Here is a 26,254-nt window from a genome sequence, read left to right as displayed (position 1 = left end):
ATTATGTTTTTGTTGGGTGAGCAATTGGAACATAATACAAATAATAGATGAATAGGTGCAATTTTGTAATATACAAGTACAGTAGTTTTTTTGGGGGGAGGGGGCTAATTTATCTAAGTATACTGTAAAAAAAAAAAACATTACAATCAGACAATCACTTGTTTGACTTGTACATTTAGAGTTACAATTACAGCAGACCACAAATGATATGGCACAACCTTGTTAAGTTCGAATGAATACTGGAGCAATTTGTTCAAACTGTAACTAAATGTGCAATCAATATTCTAAAGCAGCTAAAAAAGCATCTCTAATCAAGATTCAGAATTGCGTCCATGATCATTTGAATGCCACATGACGACAAAGCATTGGACAACCATAACATCCTGCACAAATGTAATCATTATAATTGTAAACATTATCATGTCTATTTGAGTTACCATTACATTCTGAATTATGAATTAAACATGGCACTCAGCGATCCTTAAATAGAGGCATTTCTGGCCACTTGGTATTAAAAAAAGGTTTTGTTTTTTTTTATCAACCATTAATTTAAATGTCAGATTGTGGTTATCAAGGGAAAACTTTCAGACAGTTCAGTGTTTTGTTATTATATTATTATTATTATTTATTATTATTATTATTATTATTATTATTATTATTATTATTATTATTATTATTATGTGCCCTTTCTAAATGTATAGGAAATTAACAGTATATTCTGGTTTTCAATTGTAATTCATGAAAGTAAAGCTATAAATGAATTTAGAGGGAACCTGTCATGATGAAAATGCTACCTAAGTTTTTGGTATTATGTTATAGAGCAGAAGGACATTCAAATATAACTTCCTGGAGCACTTTACTCTATATGTGATTATCACTTATGTTCTATACATCCACAAACAAGGTTTAACTCACTTTTTGTCATTTATCTCTTGTTTATTTCTTTGGTATGTTCACATAATATGTTCACGTAGGTAGCTTCGGGCTTTTCTCAGATGACCATTATCGGAGTGGGCGTTCCTTACTGCCGTGACATGACGTTTCGGAGTAAGCCCCCTTACTCATGCGTACTGGCTAATAGGACGTGCTCCTTCTTGTTTACCCTGGCCCGGCCCCCTAAAAGTCGTCATAGATGACAAAAGCAGCAAGTATACATGTTAATCATAATAACATCTATTCCAAATAATGATAATTATCCATGTGATGTATATGCATAAATTTCCTTTGGCCAAGCCTGCGGTGTAAAGGTACAGTAAGCTGGGCGTTGTCTTATATGAATGTGTTACAGGAACAGTTTGAAACTACATATTTCATTCAGACCTTGCGGTTCAAGGCTGTTCAGTGTTTTAATCCAAAAACATTCTCTCTGCAACAGCTTTTTTCTAACATCTACCTGTGTGCCAGTTATGTTGAGTTGCTCTAATATATCCCACTTTAATTCATACACATGATGTCCATGACATGATGATTGTTTAAAATGTTGGGCCACTGTTGTTTGTACTTTTTACTATGCTTTTGAACACCTGTGGTGGATGGTAACTTTGTTTATGTAAATAATTATTTCTATCTGTCATTCTTGTATATAATGTATTCTGTAATTCTCCGTTATGAATTGTTATTTGTACGTCAAGGTAAGGTATAGTGTCTGGGTGATGTTCCATGGTAAACTTTATTGTATTGTGACTTTGATTTAATGTGTCTACGAACTCCAATAGTTTTTCTTCTGTATCGTACCACAGCATGAACACATCCTTCACGTATCTGTACCACGTGAACCAAGCATCCATGCCGGGATAATCTATGCTCTTTCGAACATTTCCATAAAAATGTTTGCAACACCAGGGGCAACTGAAGAGCCCATAGAAACTCCATATGTCTGGAGAAAATATTGTATGTGAAATCTAAAGTAATTCTTAGATAATGTGATATGAGCCCTCCTAACACCGCTTCATTGACATACAGTACTCCTCAATTGCTTTTTTGAAGACATTTGTAGGATCTCCCTTAAGGACTTTATATACCACCCAGTCTGCCAACTGTCTCCATGCCTCTGCCATATAATCATTTTTATTCATCACAACGATGGCCCCTCCCTTGTCAGCACTCTTGATGACAAGGGAGGGGTCATCGGCAAGTTGTTGTAATGCCCTGTGTTCAGCCATTGTTAAATTAGTTTTTTTGTTTGTGAAATTGTCCCATTTTAGATTAATTTCCGCCATTACTGACTGTGCAAATACCTTCAGAGTGTCATTGTCCACACTTGGATTAAACGTGCTTTTTCCTCGCAACTTGACAGGTATTTTATCTATGAACGAAAGTCCTTTGTTGTCCTTCCATTTTATATCAAAGAAATGCATTTTAAGTCTGCTGGTTCTGCAAAACTTATAAAAGTCTACTTCAAAATCAAATTTAGATGTTTCATACGTCGGGATGAAACCTAGTCCTTTGTTTAATACTGTAATTTCTTCTTCTGTTAGTTGCCGCTGTGAAATATTTACTTCTAAATCTTTTATTTTTTCTTCTTTATATCTTTTTTCTTTGTTTGCGTTTTTTCTTCCTCTATGTTGGTACTGGTTTCTGAACTTGTTCCCTCTTTGTCGCTTTCTTTCCGTTGCTTGCTTATCTTCGTCAGTGGAGGTAACGTCAGGTGTTGATGTAATTTCTCCTCTGTAGTTCACTCAGGTGCGTCTATAGTTGTGTCTCTCCTCGGCCCACGTATATACCCTGTTAAATAAATAATCACGATTGTCTCTTTCAAATTTCTGAATTTTATTTTGTAATATAGTGGCTTTTAGTTTTTCCATGTTTGCTGACAATGCACTATGAAATTTTTCACATTCGTCAGAAGTATGGCTGTCACATATTTTTGTTTCAATCTGGTTTATTTCTTCTCTTGTTTTTGTTAGTGATAGCTGAAGATGTTTAACGGTCAGTAACATAAGGTCTAGTGAATGCCTGTTGTTCACTGCGTATTATGTCTGATGGTACACTGGGTCATCTTGAAGCAAAATAAGTGTCATATAGCTTCTTAATTTCCTCGGGATTTGTTGTAATTTGAGGTATTCAGTCAGCGTGGAGGCATATATTGATTCACTAACCTCCTTCGCAGCGAAGTTTGAAAAAATTTGCTACATTGACAAAGCAGAATTTTGCAAGCTTTGTTTTAAAAAATTAGTGAAAAAAAATATAATACGCTGAGGGGGCTATCACTCTTCTCTCTAGAGTGACAGTGAGTGATTGAGTGCCAATCAGTGATTGAATGAGATGGAACAGCAATGCGGCCAGTGATTGGCTTGACAGACTGTCACTCTTGTCTGGAGAGTGACAGTCTGCTCAGCTAATCACTGGCTGCAGCGTTGTCCCGCCAAGAGGACATCAGGGGACAGGTGACACAGATATCAGGGGACACAGACAGGTAAGTACTGTACCAAAAAACAACTGATTAGCTACTTTAGTGTGGTTTGTTAAGGTTTGGTTGATTTTTACACCAAAAATTTGCGAACCTGGAAGCCTGGTAATTTTGAAACTTTGCTCATCTCTAGTTATAGGTATCTATACAAACAGCACAACTGGCCTAACATGGTTTCTGGTCAGTATTTGACATTAGTATTTGTACGCTTAAATGAGGAGTAGAATGCTGAGACAAAGATTTGGATTTTTTTTGTGTTTTAGACACACTTCTAGTTTGAGCTTATAAATACTAATGCAAAATACTGACCCAAATACTGCCATGTAAAAGCAGTTTTAAGATAAGGAATGATGGTGTTCACATATTCAAGAAATTGGATTAGTGCACATTTTTAGGATTTTTCAAGTTCAAAGGATGTCAGTAATTCAGGAGTGGGTGAGAAATGCCTCTACAGGTTAGAATGTAATTTATATGATCTTCACTATAAATCACTTTTTTATGACAAGTACATGGCATAAGCTTGATATTATTTGAAGTTTCAGTGTTGCAAACTGAGTTCATTAGCAAAACTTCTATTTGCATGACCAGGAAATCAGTTTATCATTTTACTCACCAATAAAGATGAGCAAGAACTAAAATGCTTGAATGCTCGTTACTTGAGTCAAGTATTTTTCGAGTGCTCAATTTCAGCAATGAACCCCATTACAGTCAATGGGAGACTCAAGTATTTTTTCAGAGACCTCTTATTTGGCAGAAGGGAGGGTGTCTAGTGCACCTGAAAACCTCAGAAAGTTATGGAAACAGCACGGAAATGGAACTGACACAGAACTGGGCCTTTTAGGTTGGAGTGGAGTATATGGACCAGGAGCTCCACCTGAACCCCTATTCCCACTCCAGAAGCACAGTACTGCCTCTTATAGAAACACCATGCCACGGGGGTTATGTTTTGTTGGGTTTTAGTGTGTTAAAAAGACACACATCTGCCAGTGTTCTACCTTCACCCAGAGACTACCTTCACCTCATTGTGCATAGGTTCCTCCGCTCCTTCCCAGGACTGAAAGAACTCCTGAAGAAGCGCTGGACTGAGGTAGGAAACTCTCGCCACTAGAGGAGCCCTTGCCACTAGAACCCACCTTCTGTCCCTACCTACTTGCCTCAACGGCCTTAAACAGCTGCGGACAACCACAATGTCAGTCCCTACACTGATAAAGTGTAACACAGAACAGGACAGATAAAACAAGCACAATAAGCCAGAGTAGACAATCCGGGTCAAAAATGTCGGGGCGGCAAAAGTACAAAATCAAGATCCAAAAAAGTAGTCGAGGTCAGGTGGTAATGTCAGGACAGGCGGCAAAACAGGGGAGTCAGGAAACAAAGCCAAAGGTCAGAAATACACAGACCATAGCAGAGCTAATAGCTTTGGCAGAGTATAACTCAATAGCCAGCAGGGAAATGAGGAGCTAGCTGATCTTTACCTGGGATCAGGGACAGGGTCCGGCAGCTGATTGGATCCTCCCTGATCTTAGCACCCAGCTCAGCTGGACAGGCCTAAAGAAGGATTAACCCCAGCACTGCCAGAGTGTAGCATGCAATGCGGGTGTGGCTGGAAAGCTAAGACAGCATTCAGACAGAAACTGCAAATAAAAAAACAACCATAGGCTCAGCGCTTTCTCTGTCGCCCAGCATGGACCGAGGAGCGAAAAGTCACATTCCTGACACCTCTAGGGATAAGACATTGCTTTACAATGTCTAATGCTGTCCTGTGAGAAAGACTCATTTTATGCCATTGATCCACTGGCATCCAATGATGCCCATGAAGACCATTTAATTTTATGCCCCTGATCAACCAATGTTCTTCACATGTCATTTGACGCTGCCAATTTAGCAATGTCCTGGGACAAAGTGAGTTTACGCCGCTGTTGCACTGATGTCCACTGCATGGCGGAAATTGAATGATTGACAGGCTGATTAACATTTTTTAAAAATAACATTTTTCAACTTTTGACACTGTCACAGCAACATGTGGTGAAAAATTCGTCCTTCTTTAATAGTCCCACTATTGCAGCTACTATAGTTTAACTGTTTAAAATGAAATTCGGTTATATGTAATTGGCGAATATTCACGAATTCGTACGAATATTCACAAACTTCACAAAACGAATTTCCGAGTGATTCGCTCATCTCTAACTACCACGTCACGTCAGCAATACGTAGATATACGTTCCTGCTGCACATACCAAGTGCAGCAGGAACGTATATACACTTTCCTGACTGAAGGGACTGTAGATGTGTGCGGGACCACTGCAGTGAGAGCGGCCCCGCATACATCAGTGTCGAGTGCTGGGACGAGAGGATAATGAGAGGCAGATGCAATGTTTATATATTTAAATAAATAAATAAATAAACATATTACATATTGTAGCGTGCAAAAATGTCCGATCTATTAAAGAATAACATTATTGTTCCCACACTGTGAATGGCGTAAACGGAAAAAAAAAAAAAACACCAGGATTGCTGATTTTTTTTTTTAAATTATATATCAGGAAACAATGTATAAAAAATGATAAATTTTTCCCTTAAACCAATATAATATTAATAAAAACAAAAAAAAATATCATGGCGCAAAAAACGACACCTCAACCAGCCCTGTAGATGGAAAAATAAAAGCGCCATGTCTCTTAGAAGGCGGGGAGGAACACTGCATTAATTTGACCCAGACATCCTGGCACAAATTACCTCGGTCATGAAGGGTTTAAAATTGAGGATTAGAGCCTGGTGTGACTCTTTCAAAAATTATGGGCGAGAGTTTGTTGTGACCCTCTTTAAAATTGTTGGGGGGGAGGTGGGTGCAAGGAGGGAGGCAGTGATGGGACCAGCAGATGCTTCTTGAGGAGCTTGGCCCTCATTGCAGCTATTTGGGTGTTTCACTGTCATCTGCTGGTGCATGCTAGTAGGGGTCAGCCTGATAGTGGTTGCTCCCCTGCCGATCTTTACACATCACAGTTTACAAAAGACAAATTGTTTGTCTTCAACATTTTCCTCAAAATAATGCAAGAAGACCTTTCCCTTTAGTGAGCAGGTGCTGCCGGGAATACTTGCAGGACCACTTGATAAGGCCTGCTTTTTCTGTTTGTCCACATCACTGCCTCTTGCGGCAGATCCCTCCTCCTCTGAAATGCTGCATCCAGTCAAACTAGTGGCTTTGTCGTCCACTCCTTTCTTACTACCCTGAGACAATGGAAGGTGAACATTAGGGACATCAGTGGACATGACCTCCTCTGGTGCCTCCTTAACCATTGTTTCAGATTTTATGGTGGAAAACTGACTGTCCACGTTATCCTCCAGCCACACCTGCCCATGCTGTTGTGCATTAAGTTGTTGCGTACGGCACATCATTGCTAACATGGAGTGATGGTCAGGGATCCTGTATAAGCTGTTTTTCTTGTTCTCCCTCAGCACAGGCTCTGTTTCAACATGCCCAGGCCCATGACTTGTGCCCACACCCTCATTACTACACCCCCGTCCTTGTCCCGATCCAACTAGTCTTTCCCATGTTTGCTGTTATCAGACAAATACACACAGTATAAAATGCCTTATACTTAGTAAGCTCCACTAGACTGTTACACTATGAAAATGGTTAGATTGTATAATATGGTACTATAATGGCAGATGATTTTTTAGGGGGTTGGTTTTCAGAAAGGTGTAACACTAGTCAGACTGAGAACTGTTTTTATCTTTTTAGTGGTAGTACGTATAAGCAGAAAAGTGTAGCATGGTATACAATGCCATATTCTCAGTGAACACCACTGTCGCCCTATGATACTGGTTAGACTGTATAGTACTGTTACTATACTGTATGGCAGAAGATTTTGATTTTTGTTTTTTTTTGTAGTCCTAAAAAAGCACTTTTGGATAGTTGTGGATTACTGACTATACCTAGCTATATACCAGTATACTATTCTGTACAATACCGAATAGCAGCACAGAGGCTTTGTAAATACTTACAAAAGCAAAATAGGGTTCCTTCCCTTCAGAGGCTTGCCCTGTGCCTGAATAGCACTAGTTCCACTAGTGGGGTCCATATGCTTACTGTACCTCTTGTAGCAATCTTTAAGGGGTTTAGTTTCCTAAATGGTGTCCATGTAGGTGTGTTTGTTATGTTTTGGCTCCAAGAGCCCTTGCCAACCTTAACTGGTACTATGAAAAAGGGCCAATTGTAATGAAGGCTTCAAAATTTACTAGGAGCTCCTTTGATGCTTGTGCTTGAGTCACATAGGGCAATAGGGCCACATGCGGGATATTTCTATAAACTGCAAAAAGAGGGCAATAAATATTGCAGTACATTTTTCTGGTAATATCTTTTCTATTATGAGATATTAGATTACAATTTAATTTCTGCACAGAAAATTGAAGTTCTCAGTTTTCTTACACACTTAGGGGGACATTTATTAAGTCCGGCGTTTTTTACGTCGGACTTATAAATGTCCCGGCATCTCCGGCGCTACGGAGATTTATGTAGAGACGGACCGCGTCGGTGAGCACAGCCGAAAACCTACGCCACCTGAAAGGTGGAGTAGGTTTTCAGCGTATATTTGCGCTGAAAAAATGATAAATCGCGCCCCCCCCCCCCGTAACGCCCCCTCCACACCCCCCCCGCCCCCCCCCCGCCCCCCCCCCCCCCCCCCCCCGGCGTACTCGGCGGAAAGTGGCGACATGCGAATATTTTATTTGCAAATCGGCCATTTGCGAATTAAAAAATACGCAAGTTGGCACTTTCCGCCGAAAATCATCCCTACTCCGGATGATACATGTCGCCCTTAGCTTTTATTTGTGATTCACCTAAAGGGTTCAAAAAAACTTTCTGTAAGTGAATTTGAACAGTTTGGTAGGTGCAGCTTCTGAAATTGTCTGCTTTGTGTCATTTTCTGACTCACAGTCCCCTCAAATACACTTCAAATCTGAATTGGTCCTTAAAAAAAAAAAAAAATCAAAATTTTTAATTTTTGCTAAAATTTGAAAATTGCTGCTTTAAGCTTTCCATTGTTTTAAAAGATTGAAAGCAAGTTTTATAAAGATTCACTTAAAGTATTGACTTAAATTTATCGGTAATTAATATGTTACGAGAAAACAGAAAAAAGTTACTAATGAATAAAGTGATAGGTGTCATATTCATAAAGCTTTGGCTTGGTCCTTAAAGCCAAGGTTAATAAAGAGGTATTTGAGCAAATTCTTTTTTCTTTCAAACCATCTGGTGTCAGAAAGTGCCAGAGATCTCTAATATAAAAATATTAAGAAATCTTCAGTCTTTCAGTACTTATCAGCTGTTGTATGCCCTGCAGGAAGTGGTGTATTCTTTCCAGTCTGACAAAGCGCTCTCTCCTGCCACCTCTGTCCTTTCATTCTCCAGACTGGAAAAAAATACACCACTTCCTGCAGGACATACAGCAGCTGATAAGTGATGGAAGATCAGAGATTTTTTTAATAAAAGTAAATTACAAATCTTTGGCACTTTCTGGAACCAGTTGACTTTTTTGTGCTAGAGTACCCTTTTAATGTTTAACTAAGATCAGCTGCAACAGAGTCATGTTAGATCTCATATGTGATGGTCTTCGTTTTTTGTTTTTTTTAGTTTTAAACAGTCTGTTTAACAAAAACAATTTTATATAAGACTTTCTGCATTAGTAATTTTAATCACATAAATTAATATTTAGCTATTTCCAAATATTTTGACTGTTCCCCCACTTAACGGTAATTTAATTGACACAATTGATATTGAATGGAGCCTTCTTTCTGATACTTCTTGCAAACATGTTTATGCATACTGATATGTTTCTTAAGTGGATTATTTTCGCATTGTAATAACAGCATTAGGAATGCCTGGCATGAACAATAAAGCTGGAGGTTCACGCACAAAATATTCTGCTTAATCCTCTAGATGATAAAAATCAACGTATGATCAGATCATTGAATTGTGTAATTTCATATCACCTACAGCCCTTCAGGGCTTTAAGCATTTTATGAATCTTTTATAATCATTCTGCTTAATGCAAATTGAGTTTTAAACTTGAAATGAAACTATATATATTTATATATTTAAAATTTCTAGAACTTTTTTTTTGGCGGATCCATAGGAGCATATCAGCAAAGCTGAGAAGAAGCCTGCATGGGAAATAAGAAGGAACTATACTGTATTGTGAACAACCAGTGGGGGAAGGAGATAAATTCTTTACTCCCAGCAGCACTGATCAGCAGCACTAATGGAGAGTGCGACACAAAGAAGCAATGTATGTTGGATAAAAATGTTTATATATTTTTTGAAGGTTCCATTTACACAAAAAGATTCTTACAGATTATCTGCCAAAGATCTGAAGCCAAAGCCAGGAATGGCTTTTAAAAGAGGAGAAATCACAGGCTTTCCTTTATAACCTGTTCTCTGTTTATAGTCTGTTCTCTGTTTATATTTTGTTTCTGGCTTTGGCTTCAAATCTTTGGCAGATAATCTGTCAGATAATCTTTCTGTGTAAATGGACCCTAAGTCACTTGTATTTAAGCGTAACTGTCATATTTTTTTTTTATTGCAGAAAACAGTAGTGTAGGCGATTTTAAGAAACTCTGTAATAGGTTTTATTTACCGAAAGAGTTTCCTTCTGTACTCAAAAAGCAGTTTTCCTAGCTCCCCCCTCACTTCAGAAGACGCAGGATATCTGTGTCCATTATGTGGCTATGGAGAGGGGAGGGGCTGAGAGGAGTGAGTGAGCACGGAGCAGTCCTGCACAGCACAACACCCTGCAATCATCTCTCAACAAGTTCCTAGATAAGCACTGACCTTTCTGACCCCTGAATCCTGCGTTTTAGGTGCCTAGTCTACAAACAGCTGACCTTCATGTCTCCTCTTCCTGCTCCCTCATCTCTCTTGGCCCCTCCCCCCCTCCATAGGAATATAATGGACACAGCAGAACTCGTCTTCACTGGCTTCTCTGTAATGAAGATGGATTTCTTAATAATTCACAGATAAAAAGTGAGGGGGGGGGAGGCTGGGAGATTGCTTTTTAAACGTAACTGTCCTATTTTTGTTTATTGCAGAAAACAGTAGTATAGGCGATTTTAACCCCTTAAGGTCAAAGCCAATTTTTGTTTTTGCACTTTTGCTTTTTCCACTTTATGTTTAAAAGTCCATAGCGCTTGCATTTTTTCACCTAGAGACGTATATGAGCGCTTATTTTTTGCTAAACCAATTTTACTTTGCAATGACAGGCATTATTTTTCCATAACATATGCTGCGAAACCGGGAAAAAATCATTTGCTCTGTCAAATTGAAAAAAAAAAGGAATTTGTTTTGATTTCGGGGAGTTTTGCATTTACGCCGTTCGCCCTATGCTAACACTGACTGGTTATGCATGTTCCTCAAGTCGTTATGATTACAACGATATGTAACATGTATAACTTTTATATTATCTGATGGCTTGTAAAAAATTCAAACCATTCTTAACAAATATATGTTTCTTAAAATCGCTCTATTCCCATGCTTACAGCGCTTTTATCCGTTGATCTATGGGGCTGTGTGAGGTGACATTTTTTGCGCCATGATGCGTTCTTTCTATCGGTACCTTGATTGCGCATATACGACTTTTTGATCACTTTTTATTACATTTTTTCTGGATTTGATGTGACCAAAAATGCGCAATTTTGCACCTTGGAATTTTTTTGCACTTACGCCATTTACCGTGTGAGATCAGTAATGTGATTAATTAATAGTTCAGGCGATTACGCGCTCAGCGATACCAAACATGTTTGTTTATTTGTTTATTTATATTTATAAAACGGGAAAATTTGGACTTTTAATGGGGAGGGGATTTTTTATTAATAAAAAAACATTTTTACTTTTATTTTTACTGTAACTAGAAGTCCCCCTGGGGGACTTGTATATAGACAGCAATGATCTCTCATAGAGATCAATGCTGTGTATATACACAGCAAAGATCGATCAGATCGGTCATAGATTGCTATGGCCTGCTGCAGACCATAGCAATCTATTGCCGGGTCGGGATCAGCGTCATTCCAACGCTGAGGCCCAGCACGGGCAGAAGAATGGATCTCCCCCCCGCGATCGAATCGCGGGGGGTAGATCAGTCCCGCTAGACACCAGGGATGTGTTTATCTAGAGGCTTAATTAGCCGGCGCGGCAACGGGACCCGCGCCGGCTAATAGAGGCACTGCCCGGCTGCACATGTCAGCCGGGATCAGCGCGGGACCCCGCTCTAAACACTCCCCACGGCACCATGACGTATCAGATACGTCATGGGTCGCTAAGGGGTTAAGAAACTCTATAATAGGTTTTATTAGGCAAAAAAGCCTCTTTCTGTTGTTTAAAAAGCAATCTCTCAGCCTCCTCCTCACTTCTTATCTGTGCATTATCAGTCAAATCTGTCTTCATTACAGAGAAGCCAGTGAAGACAGGTTCTGCTGGGTCCATTATATCTCTATGGAGGGGGGAGGGGCCCAGGGAGATGAGGGAGCAGGAAGAGGAGACATGAAGGTCAGCTTTTTTGTAAACTGTCTAGTCACCTAAAACGCTGGATTCAGGGGTCAGAAAGGTCAGTGCTTATCTAGGAACTTGCTGACAGAAGCAGAGTGTTGTGCTGTGCAGGACTGCTCCATGCTCACTCACTTCTTTCAACCCCTCCCCACTCCATAGCCACATAATGGACAGAGAAATCCTGCTTCATCTGAAGTCAGGGGGACCTACGAAAACAACTTTTTGCAGAAGGAAACTCTTTTGGTAAATAAAACCTATTACAGAGTTTTTTTTAAATCGCTTGTACTATTGATAAATATTGTTTTCAGAAAAATTACGCTGAAATGACAGTTACGCTTTAAGGATATGCACGGAATCAATGACCATTTAGGATCAAAGATAATGCATACCATAACAGGCATATGACATAAAAGCAGCAGCATACCTTTTCAGTTATGCCCAAAACAAAAATAACAGTTGCCCAGAACAGTGCATCAGCGTTCAATGTCTTTAACAGACGAAAGCATTCAAATCGGGTATTCAGACCTGCAGACATATATTACACAATACCGGGGTGTAGATGAGAATCACACAGGGAGAAGTAACCATTGCAGCTCAGTGTTATGACGCTGCATCAGTTGAAGAAGAGGTAGTTAGAGGGGACTAGCAGTTAAGATCCCAAACTTTATAATACTACTTAGGACATTTCTGATTAAAATCAAGCACCTTCTCAAATGCTGAAATTTTGTTTATTTGAGTTTTCCACATCCCCTGATTGGGAAAGCGGGGGTCCATCTACCTGATGGCAATTGACGTTCTCTGAAAATAAGGTTTCTCTCAAAGAGGCACACAGAGGGTGTTAGGGGCAATGGAACAGAAACTATAGTGGTTAATAATTAAACCACCTCCTTACAGAAGGACACAATGGGCGAACATGCACACCTAATCCCAAAAATCTGCAGGCTCCAATAGGCACTTTGGGCATGTAGGTTGGAAAAATTATTTTTCATGCCAGGAACACAAGTATGACCCTTACATGGGGCCCTTAACTGAAACAAAAGAATACAATTATTAGAAATACACTTGCATATGTAATTTTCATGCATATTGTAAAGAAAGTGGGGATTATGTTTAATGAGATGTAATGGGACTTTAAATTTTGATAACACTTTTTTTTCTCTTGGAAAAAAACAAACGACAATAACATCAATTTCTAGGTGACTGTGGGAAAAAATCCATGAAAATGATAATTGAAATTACTCCAAGTTGTTAAAAGCAAAAAGATTTTCTCTTGGTTTTATTTTTTTTATTACAACTTAATTTTATTCCAATTTATTACATTTTTATTATAATTTTAAAAATTGTATGAGAATATTAAACCTACTCACCCCAGTTTAGAAAACCAAAAAACAAAGGGCTGCCAAAAAATGATTAGTTTGCAATAAAAAATACAAACAAAATCCAAAGAAAAAATGCAAAAACCATACACATAGAGAGGAAATATATACAAATTCTTTATTAAGCCAATAAATTTAATATGTGATACAATCATAGGATAAGTACAGATGTGTAATCAGCCGATTACAGGACCAAGAGTCAAATCCACACCAGGTATAATAAGTACAGGAGTATTCAGATTTGCACACAACGGTGCAACCAGGGATCATCTAGAGGGAGATGGCATAGTAAACATATACTCTTTATTTTGGCCCTATATTGTCTAACATGGGCCTTTATCAAGCACAGAGGTATACTACTAGAGATGGGGACAGATATCAGTGGGGTATATATAAATTGATAGTATATAGACAATTGGATAAAAGTAATAAGTACAATAAACAGTAAGTAAATGAAAAAGATAATACTAGCGCCATCAGGTGGTCACCTAGTGTATAGGACATAATCTATAGGTTGCAGCTAATGACCTCCTTTATAGCCTGGGGCAGCTTGATGGACAATATAACAAATATGTGTATGGTTCAAGTAATAACTATCCACTCCAATGTCCTGCATAGACAAGCCCAGAAATTAAGTAAAGAGGAGGAATAAAAAATCCAAACACAAAAAGAGGTTACCACACGCCAGCTACCACACTGATATCTTACCCCTCTCCAACACAAACAGCCCAACATATGTTTCGCTCACTTCATCACTTCGTATATACTTATTTCATACTATATAAAATACTATTTTATTTTTTTTAATACTGCTGGCCCTTTGGTAAACATAATAAAGAAAAATTCGACTTACATCTCCATGCTCCCCCAGTGTCCCAATGCAGCCTCACCAGTGCTCCCAACTGACTGCAGCCCAGCTACTGACACCCTGCTCAGCCAATTACTGGCACTGGCAATTCCAGGAAATCCATCTTGCTTCCTTGCACCCTGCATACACCTTCTATGATATTCTCAAAATATATTTAATTTTCACCCACTCTTGATGAAGGTCTATTCCAGATTGATTTTCTGAACATTTTTTCTGTCCCTGTTTACTTTGTCAGAGTAAAGTTACTTTGAGATATTATTCCCTTCTATGAGCGCAGTAGGATTTTTTGAAGAGTATTTGGGGTTTTAAAGCCTTCTATGTAGCCCAATCTACAGTAGAGATGTTTGGACTATTTTTACTATACTATTTGTGCAGTCCCTTAGTTTAAATGAAGCAAACTTGTTAATGTTACTCCTAATGTTATTCTTAAATGTTTAATTCTTATAATCTTTCTGTTTGTAAATCGTAAGATAACCATATGGGAAATTTATAGCAAATTAAAAATACCTCTAAGTTGGTTAATACTGTACTGAATTATTAATGTAAGCATGTAATATTATTTCTGGGAGCTGTGTTACCCCACAGTACAACAACATATGACAATGCCAACTAATATTTGTACTATGCACATGGTCACATACACACAAAATTTCATATTTTTATTTTAACGCACTATAGATAGGATTCATATAATACAAGTAACATCTGACCATGGCTATAAATAATAGCTGTTGGCAATAAAAAACTCCAGGGTGAATACATACTGTACCAATAACTTTATATATTCTTCATACAAAAAATTATGGATAGAAACAATTTACATGAAATTGGAAATACATTTCTTCATTTTTTTTTCTTACCCTTAGGAGTCAGTACATTTTGTATATTTAAATCAGTAGTTTGATGGATGATTACTTTTGAAAAGACATTGCCAATTTTCATACTTGGCTGTCATGGTGACAACTTCATTTTACTTATGTGACAAATAAGTGAAATCATTGCTTTAAACAGTAAGCACCCTCTTCCCAAAATACAAAATAAGCTTAAAATTATAAAAATAAAAAATTTTGTCAAAATAACCAGGCAGGACCAGCTCCAGGTTTGTATGGGCCCTCAGGTGACAAAGTCTTATGGCCTTCTTTACGGTACAACTCATGTGAAGGCACAGAATGATTTAGATTGTAATCATTTTGCACTGCTATATAATAATCATACGGTTATTAATGATAACCAGTATAAAAAGAGCAAATATTATGACCATACATATATACATACCAATAATAATGGTTTGTTTGTATAGTGCCAACCGATTTCACAGCACTTTACATGGTTTGTCAATTTTGGTCCCTGTCCCCACTAGGGCTTACAACCTATAGTCGCCTTTATGTGTGTGGGAAGAAACCGGAGTACCCAGAAGAAATCCATGCAAACACAGAGAGAACATACTAACTCTTTGCAGATTTTGTCCTTGGTGAGATTTGAACCGAGCACTGCAAGGCTACAGTTCTAACCACTGAACCACTATGCTGCCCAAGATTGCTGCTGACCAAAACCAGAATGCTAAGGCGGCATGCACATGTCCTTAATATATAGTCAACAAGCCAATTGAATACCATAGACTGCACTCTTGACCTCTCCCTATGGAGCTCTCAGCATTATAATTTATTACATTTATTTATAACAGGTACAGCTCCATGCTCCTGTATTGACACAACTTGTCAGTTTAGCAGCATAGAACTTTAGCTCTATCGGAACTCCCAACATCATAATAATTCAATAAGCGTTTCATAAGAGAAGAATTATAGAATTATTATTACAGTTGGCTTGCGGACCATATGTGCATGCCATCTAAGACCAGCATTACCAATAACAACAGTATACAAGGGCTCAATAATACAGTTACACTATGATCATTACCACCACATACTGAAATCAAATAGCATGACTGGCCTTACTTTTTGCAGTAAATTTATTCCAATATCATAGTAAAACAGAGTCAGCATTTACTTCAAACATATCATGCAAAAGATCAATTTGTATGAGAGAATGAAAGAATGGAAGTGGATCCGTAACAGAAAATTCTTCGAGTGGTTAGTGGACTTATGTTTAGAGAATCCATACTTCATTCTTTAAAATAAATTGCCAACATTAAACTGTCCAAATAGACATTCCAAAATATATACAATGAATGAACTATTACAAGTAAAACACCCTCTAATGGGAAAAGCCTCACCTGTGTGGGGATGTAAGAATCCTGACCTTCTAGTAACCTTTAAGCATTGAGCACACAGTAAGCATAGAAAAGTGCTATGTTTAGGTAAGGACAGTAATTGTTGATAAACACTGGGTCCATCCAATCCCATTCCATTATGAGAGATCCAAATTTGCAACCCTTACTCCTCATGTGATTCAATGTGCTAGTCTACGGTGTCTGTAGTAGTCTGTCTGTCTGTAGTTTGCCTACTGTTATTCTCTGTTCTCTACATTCCATATATAAACAGTGGGGGGATTTATCAAACATGGTGTATAAAGTGAAACTGGCTCAGTTGCCCCTAGCAACCAATCAGATTCCACTTTTCATTTTCCAAAGAGTCTGCGAGGATTGAAAAGTGGAATCTGATTGGTTGCTAGGGGCAACTGAGCCAGTTTCACTTTATACACCATGTTTGATAAGTCTCCCCCAGCAAGAACAGAAGAAAGTAGAAACATAGCCTCTGTCATGACTGTAACCAACCACTACCTGATAAATGTCTAGACTGTGCTCCAGCTACTAAAGGATTATGAGGCTTATGAGTTCTTTAGTTTGTTCAACCTGACATCTGTGCACATCAGAGGACACTTAAATGTAACAGCAGACTGGCTGAGCAGAGTTAGGCTATGTTCACACAACGTCCTAAAAAGGCGTCCGCTTTTTGTGTTTAAAATGATGTCCGTTATTGCATCATTTTAATATGCTTGACTAATGTATTGAATGTGTCCACCTCAAAAGATGTCTGTTATTCAATACAATGTGTGAAAAAGATGTCCGTTAATCCATAGACTTTAATGCATTTTAGTCAAGCATATTAACCCCTTAGCGACCCATGACGTACCTGGTACCCCTGCTCTAAATGGCACAGCTCCCGGCTGCAAGCTGCAGCCGGGCAGTGCCTCTATTAGCCAGGGCGGGTCCCGTTGCCGCACCAGCTAATTAAGCACTTCAATGCAGCTGTCAAACCTGACAGCTGCATTGAAGGGCTTCAGCCCTCACATCCCTGGTGTCTAGTGGGACGGATCTCCCCCCGCGCGATGCGATCGCGGGGGGGGGGGGGGGGGGGGGGGGGGGGGTCGGGGGCAGAGATCCCAACTTCTGGCCGGCCCGGGCCTCAGCATCGCAATGACGCTGATCCCGGCTCGGCAATAGATTGAAAGCAATCTATGACCGATGTAATTCATCTTTGCTGTGCATATACACTACAGTTCAAAAGTTTGGGGTCACCCAAAAATTTTGTGTTTTCCATGAAAAATCACACTTATCCACCACCATCGGTTGTGAAATGAATAGAAAATAGAGTCAAGACATTGAGAAGGTTAGAAATAATGATTTGTATTTGAAATAACATTGTTTTTACATCAAACTTTGCTTTCGTCAAAGAATCCACCCTTTGCAGCAATTACAGCATTGCACACCTTTGGCATACTAGCTGTTAATCTGTTGAGGTAAGCTGGAGAAATTGCACCCCACGCTTCTAGAAGCAGCTCCCACAAGTTGGATTGGTTGGATGGGCACTTCTGGCGTACCATACGGTCAAGCTACTCCCACAACAGCTCAATGGGGTTCAGATCTGGTGACTGCGCTGGCCACTCCAGTACCGATAGAATACCAGCTGCCTGCTTCTGCTGTAAATAGTGCTTGCACAATTTGGAGGTGTGTTTAGGGTCATTGTCCTGTTGTGGGATGAAATTGGCTCCAATCAAGCGCTGTCCACTGGGTATGGCATGGCGTTGCAAAATTGAGTGATAGCCTTCCTTATTCAGAATCCCTTTTACCCTGTACAAATCTCCCAACTTACCAGCACCAAAGCAACCCCAGACCATCACATTACCTCCACCATGCTTAACAGATGGCGTCAGGCATTCTTCCAGCATCTTTTCATTTGTTCTGCGTCTCACAAACGTTCTTCTTTGTGATCCAAACACCTCAAACTTCGATTCATCCGTCCACAACACTTTTTTCCAGTCTTCCTCTGTCCAATGTCTGTGTTCTTTTGCCCATCTTAATCTTTTTCTTTTATTGGCCAGTCTCAGATATGGCTTTTTCTTTGCCACTCTGCCCTGAAGTCCAAAATTCCGCAGCCACCTCTTCACTGTAGATGTTGACACTGGTGTTTTGCGGGTACTATTTAATGAAGATGCCAGTTGGGGACCTGTGAGGCGTCTGTTTCTCAAACTAGAGACTCTAATGTGCTTATCTTCTTGCTTAGTTGTGCAACGCGGCCTCCCACTTCTTTTTCTACTCTGGTCAGAGCCTGTTTGTGCTGTCCTCTGAAGGGAGTAGTACACACAGTTGTAGGAAATCTTCAATTTCTTAGCAATTTCTCGCATGGAATAGCCTTCATTTCTAAGAACAAGAATAGACTGTCGAGTTTCAGATGAAAGTTCTCTTTTTCTGGCCATTTTGAGCGTTTAATTGACCCCACAAATGTGATGCTCCAGAAACACAATCTGCTCAAAGGAAGGTCAGTTTTGTAGCTTCTGTAACGAGCTAGACTGTTTTCAGATATGTGAACATGATTGCACAAGGGTTTTCTAATCATCAATTAGCCTTCTGAGCCAATGAACAAACACATTGTACCATTAGAACACTGGAGTGATAGTTGCTGGAAATGGGCCTCTATACACCTATGTAAATATTGCACCAAAAAACAGACATTTGCAGCTAGAATAGTAATTTACCACATTAGCAATGTATAGAGTGTATTTCTTTAACCCCTTCCCCCAATATGACGTCCAGGGACGTCATGAAAAGCAGTGCCATTCTGCAACATGATGTTCATGGACGTCATGCCTTCTCTGCCTCCCCCTGCTGTCCCTATATGCGATCGGGAAGCAGGAGGAGGCTGTGTCACACAGCCTCCTCCTGCTGCCACTGCCCAGGGGGGAGCCGTGCTCCCTTCCGGGCAGTTAACCCCATAAACGCTGCGGTCATTGTGACCGCAGCGTCTATGGGAAGATTTGTTGTGTCCCGGTGATCGGGCGGCAGGAGGAGGCTGCAGCACGTTGCCTCCTCCTGCCGCCACTGCTGTAATTCTCCCCCCAAGCCCCCTTGCTTCCCGATGTAATGTTCAGGCTCCCCTGCCCCGATCCAGCCCCCCGGTCCCGATCCAGCTCCCCCCGCCAGATCCAGCTGCCTCCGCCCCGATCAAGCTCCTTCTGTGCTCCCCCGTGTTCCCCCTATGTCAGCTCCGTCTGTGCTTCACCCCCGTCTTCCTCCCGTGTCAGCTCCCTCCGTGCTCCCCCCCCCCTGTGTTCCTCCCGTGCCTGCCCCGTGTCAGATTCCTCCGTGTTCCCCCGTGTTAGCTCCCTCCGTGCTCCCCCAGTGTTCCTCGTTCTCCTCTCTTCCCGATCCAGCTTCCTCTCCCTCCCCTTGTTGTCCTCCCCCCCCCCCCCCCCGGATTCAGAACACTCACCCTCCCTACTGCTGAACGATCCGGTCCCTGCACTGATCATTTGCATCAGCTGCAGGGACCTGATCGTTTGAATGAGTGTCAGTGTGCAGCACTGACACTCATTCACTCTATAAGGGCTCGTTCCCACTGAGCAAAAGCAGCTGAATTTCTGCGCTGAATCAGCGCTGAAATTTCAGCTGTTAAAATAGGTGCAGAGCTAATTTCCATTGTGTTGAATGGAAATTCTGCTCTGCAGTTCACACAGTGGAATTTCCGCACTGAACTAATCCACTTTCCGCCAGAAGAATGAACATGTTCATTCTTCCGCTAGCGGAAGCCTATACAAATCAATGGGGCTCTGATTTTCTGTTTCAGCGCGGAATACGCGCGTATTCAGCGTGGAATACAAGCGTAATACAAGCGGAAATTACTCGCTGAATCAGCGCGGAAATGGGGAAAAGGGGGGGAGGAGGATTCTAGTATATGTTCTGGTATAGTCTAGTTTACTCACCAAATACTCGCTGAATTTCAGCGCTGAATGCATGCGGATTCAGCGCGGATTCCTCGAGTATTCCGCGCTGAATTTGTCAAGAGCTGATTACGAGCTGAACACTTTCCTAGCAGAATACGCAGGGATTCTGCTTACATTCTGCTTATACTCTGCTCGGAATTCAGCGTCAGTTGATTTCAGGCGGAAATATTTCCTTGCGTAATCCGCCCCTTTTGCTCTGTGTGAACGAGCCCTAATGCATTACAGCACAGCTTATGTGCTGTAATGCATTATATATGTACCTGCAAAATTAAAAAAACAACAACACACACACGGATAAATAAATAAATATATAATTAAAACAAATAAATTAAATAATTAAATAAATACATAAATAAATAATTAAAATAAATATACACATTCCCTATCCCCCTTTATAAATGATCCCCTATAAATAAGATACAAATATTTGGTATCGTTGCGTCCGTAATGACCCCATTAATTAACCCGTTACATTAATTATACCACCTGATTAACGCCATTCAAAAAATAAATAAAAAACTAACCAAAATGACGATTTTTTTTGTTAATCCCGCCCCCTAAAAAAAAATAGAAAAAAGCTATCAAAACATCACATGTACCCAAAAGGTGTACCACTAAGAACGTCAGTTTATGCCGCAAAAAAAAGAGCCCTTACATAACTTCATTGGCGAAAAAATTAAAATATTACTGCTCTTACACTATGCAAGACACAAACAGTTTTTATAGTAAAAATTCTTTAAAGTATAACAAAAGCTGTATAAAATGGATATCACTGTAATCGTACTGACCTGATGAATGAAGTTAACATGTCATAAGTAATGTATAGTAAAGGGCGTACAAAAAAAATGGTGAAAAACAGCTGCTAAATTGTGTTTTTTTATTCATACCATCTCATAAAAAATAAGATAAATAATGATCAGGGTGTAACATGTCCCTAAGAATGGTACCGATGGAAACGTCAACTTGTCTTACACAAATATTTTGGCACCGCAAGGCCTCTGTGACATGGTATAATGGCTAAAAAAAAAACTGAAATAAAAAAAGGCCCCAAAATTCCCCAGGTCTCTGTCATGTCTGTGGCCTGTGGTTGAGTCAGGTGACGCACTGCGGGCACATATGGGGGATTTCTTGAAACACTGGAATAAGGGGAATAAATAGTGAGTGATATTTCTCAGTTAGTATTTGCTGTGTTAGAGGAAAAAACTATTTAAAATGTAATATCTGCCAAAAAAATTTAAATATAAAATTTCCCCTCCAACTTGCTTAAATTTCTGCAAAACACCTAAAGGGTTAATAAACTTATAAAAATGTCACTTTGAATACTTTGAGGGGTGCAGTTTTTACAGTGGAGGGATTTATGGGTATAACTTAACATACAGGCCCCACAAATCCTCTAAAAAAGTCTGAATTTGAACTTTTCTTAAAAATTAGAAAAATTGCTGTAGAATTTTGAAGCCCTCTAACATCGTAACAAGTAAAAAGACGTTCACCAAATTACGTCACTATAAAGTAGACATGTCATAGATGGTGCAGTAATAATTAGTTCATGTGGCATGACTATCTTTTTCAGAAAAAGAGAATTTTGAATATAAAGGATTGTAAATTTTTTACATTTTTGCGCAAATATTGTGATTTTTACAAAAAACTACTGAGTGTATCAACCAAAGTATACCACAAACATAAAGAGGAATATGTCACGAAAAAACAATCTCAGAATAAATGCGATAGTTAAAAGCACCGCAGAGTTATAACTACATTAAGAGAGACAGGTCAGATTTGCAAAAAAGGCCCTGGTCATTAAGGCCAAAATAGGCTGAGGAGGCAAGGGGTTAAAGTTAAGACTAGTTTAAAGTTATTTTCATTGAAAAATACAGTGCTTTTCCTTCAAAAATAAGGACATTTCAATGTGACCCCCAAACTTTTGAACGGTAGTGTACACAGCATTGATCTCTATGAGAGATCAGTGCTGTGTATATACAAGTCCCCCAGGGGGACTTCTAGTTTATGTAAAAAAAATATATATATATTAATAAAAAATTTCCTCCCCTAATAAAAGTCTAAATCACCGCCCTTTTCCCATTTTATAAATATAAATTAATAAATAAACAAATAAATAAACATATTTATATTTATTTAATCGCCCGAACTATTAAATTATCTCATTCCTGATCATGCATGGTAAACCGCGTCAGCGCAAAAAAATTCCAAGATGCAAAATTGCGCATTTTTTGTCGCATCAAATCCATAAAAATTGTAATAAAATGTAATAAAAAATGATCATAAAGTCATATATGCACAATCAAGGTACCAATAGAAAGAACACAAAATGACACCTCACACAGCCCCATAGACCAAAGGATAAAAGAACTATAAGCCTGGGAACATATATTTGTCAACAATGGTTTGAATTTTTTTAAAAGCCATCACATAATATAAAAGTTATACATGTTACAAATCATTGTAATCGTAACAACTTGAGGAACATGCATAACAAGTCAGTTTTACCATAGGGCCAACGGCGTAAATGCAAACCTCCCCGAAATCAAAACAATTATTTTTTTTTTTCCAATTTGACAGCGTAAATGATTTTTTTTTCTGGTTTCGCAGCATATTTTATGGAAAAATAATGCCTGTCATTGCAAAATACAATTGGTTTTGCAAAAAATAAGCGCTCACATAAGTCTCTAGGTGAAAAAATGCAAGCGCTATGGACTTTTAAACATAAAATGGAAAAGCAAAAGCGCAAAAACGAAAATTGGCTTTGACCTTAAAGCGACTCTGTACCCACAATCTGACCCCCCCCCCCAAACCACTTGTACATTCGGATATCTGCTTTTAAACCAAGATCTGTCCTGTTGTCTGTTCGGCAGGGGATGCAGTTATAGTCATAAAAACAACTTTTAATCCGGCAGCGCTGTGTCTAACGGCCGGGGCTTACATTTGTATATGCATTAGGCTGGCACCACCTCTATATCCTTCCTCCCCACCCTCCTCATTATTAGGAATGACGGGAACATTTACTGCTGTTTGAGCTTTGCACGATCCAACGATTAACGATCCAGCCCATGTGCTGGGCTGCCACAGGTGGGGAATAGGAAGCAATCTGCCTGGAGTATTCCTAATGAGTAGGAGGGTGGGGAGGAAGGACAGAGGTTGTGCCAGCCTAATGCATATACAAATGTAAGCCCCAGCCGTTAGACACAGCGCTGCCGGATTAAAAGTTGTTTTTATCACTATAACTGCATCCCCTGCCGAACGGACCCCAGGACAGATCTTGGATTAAAAGCAGCTATCTGAAGGTACAAGTGGTTTGGGGGGGGGTCATATTGTGGGTACGGAGTTGCTTTAAGGGGTTAAAATGATGCAAAAACAGATGTATTTTTAAGGGCAAAAAGCGGACGCCTTTTTCCTTTTTAGGACGTTGTGTGAACTTAGCCATACAGTGTGTCCACCAGAGTTGAGTCTTTATTCCGGGATTTTAATCTCTTAACGACACATGACGAGTATTCTCGTCATGCCGCCGTTAAGGAGATGCAAAATAAATAAATAAAAATACATATTTGGTATCTCTGCGTGCGTAATCGCCCACTCTATTAAATAAGCTTATTTCTGATCTTGCACAGTAAACGGCATTAGCGCAAAAACCCAAAGTGCAAAATCCGATTTTTTGTCACATCAAATTCAGAAAAATGATAATAAAAAGCCATCAAAAAGTCAAAAATTTTAAATATATACAATCAAGGTACCAAAAGAAAGTAAAGATCATGATGCAAAAAATGACATCTCACATAGCCCCACAGACCAAAAAAAAAAAAAAGGTTTTCATTTTTTAAAAGCCATCAAATGAAATAAAAGTTGTACAAGTTACATATAGTTGTAACTGTACCAATTTGAGGAACATAATTAACATGTTAATCTTACCATGGGGCAAACGGTGTCAACACAACCCCCCCCTCCCCCCCCCCCCAAAAAAAAAAAAAAAAATGCCCTTTTTTTTTTCAATTTCACTGCACAAACTATTTTTTTCTGGTTTTGCAGCATGTTTTATGGAAAAGTGAAGTCAGTCAATGCAAAGTACATATAGTGCTATGTTTTTTTAATGGTTTTTTGAAAGAGCAAAAAAACGAAAAATGGCTCTGTCCTTAACCCTTAGGGACACAGCCAGTTATTTTTGCGCTTTCAGTTTTTCCCTCCTTGTGTATATAAGGCAATAGCGCGGGCATTTTTCCACCTAGAGACCCAGATGAGCCCTTATTTTTTGCGCCACTAATTATACTTAGCAATGGCAGACATAATTTTTGCCTAAGATATGCCGTTAAAATAGAAAAAAAATTATATGTGTGGTGAAATTGAAAAAAAAAAAAAAAAAAAAAAACAATTTAGTACAATATGTAACTTGTATAACTTTTATTTTATTTGATGGCTTTAAAAAAATTAAAACCTTTAAAAAAACAATATGTTCCTTAAAATTGCTCTATTACCGTGCTTATAACACTATGCTTTCATCTATGGGGCTGTGTGAGGTGTCACTTTTTGCGCCATGAACTGTACTTTCTATTAGTACCTTGATTGCGCATATGCAACTTTTTGATCGCTTTTTATTACAATTTTTTTAGATTTAATTTGACCAAAAAGGCACAATTTTGCACTTTGGAATTTTTGGGCGCTTACGCCTTTTACCATGCAAGATCGGGAATGTGATAATTTAATAGTTCATACAATTACTCGAGTGGCGATACCAAATATGTTTATTTGTTTTTATTTATAAAATGGGGAAAGGGGGTGATTTAACCCCTTAAGGACAGAGCCTGAAATGGCCTTAATGACAAATTTTATGAATATGACCTGTGTCACTTTAGTCATTAATAACTTCGGCATGCTTTTACCTATCCGGCTGATTCTGAGATTGTTTTCTCGTGACATATTGTATTTTACATTTCTGGTAAATTGGAGTCGATATTTAGAACGAATATTTATGAAAAAACCCCAAATAACGTGAAAAATTGTGAAAAAATGCATTTTTCCAACTTTGAAACTTTTTTGCTTATACAGAAAGTGGTTATACCACATAAATTATACATTAAATAGCATTAGCAACATGTCTACTTTATGTTGGCGGCATTTATTAAACGATCTTTTATTTTTTTTAGACAATAGAAAGCTTAAAACATAAGCAGCAAATTTCCAAATTTTCAGTAAAATTTCAAAATCAGATATTTTTAGGGACCTGTTCAGGTTTACAAGTGTATTTGAGGGGCCTGTATGTTAGAAAGCCCCACAAAGCACCCCATTTCAGAAACTACACCCCCCAGACTCTGCAAAAGCACATCCAGATAGTGTTTTAACCCTTTAGGGGAGTCATAGAAATAAAAGCTAAGTGTGTAAGAAATTTGAAAATTTTAATTTTCTGTGCAGAGATTTTATTCTAATCCAATATTTTTCATATTAATAAACTTATTACTAGAGAAATTCACCCCAATATTGATTGCCCCGTTTCTGCAGTTTATAGAAATACCCCATATGTGGCCCTAATGCATTGTTTGACGCAACCACAAGCCTCAGATACAAAGGAGCGCCTAGTGCCAATGGCTCCGTTATATTTGGTCATTTCTGACTGTACCACTTCAGCTTGGCAGAGGCTCTGGGGTGTCAAAACCTAAAAAACACCCCTAAAGGGACACCATTTAGAAAACTAGACCCCTCAAGGAATGTAACAAGGGGTGCAGTGAGCATCTGGACCCCACAGGTGCTTCACAGATTTTCAGAACAATGTGGCGTGAAAAAAGAAAAATTTATTTTTTACACTATAACGTTGTTCTATCCTTCAATTTTTCATTTTCACAATGGGATAAAAGGAAAAAAAACAACACAAAGCGTGTAGCGCA

Source organism: Dendropsophus ebraccatus, chromosome 6 (genome assembly GCF_027789765.1).
Source record: "Dendropsophus ebraccatus isolate aDenEbr1 chromosome 6, aDenEbr1.pat, whole genome shotgun sequence".
In the NCBI taxonomy this organism is placed as follows: Eukaryota; Metazoa; Chordata; class Amphibia; order Anura; family Hylidae; genus Dendropsophus; species Dendropsophus ebraccatus.
Note: the sequence above shows the minus strand (reverse complement) of the source record.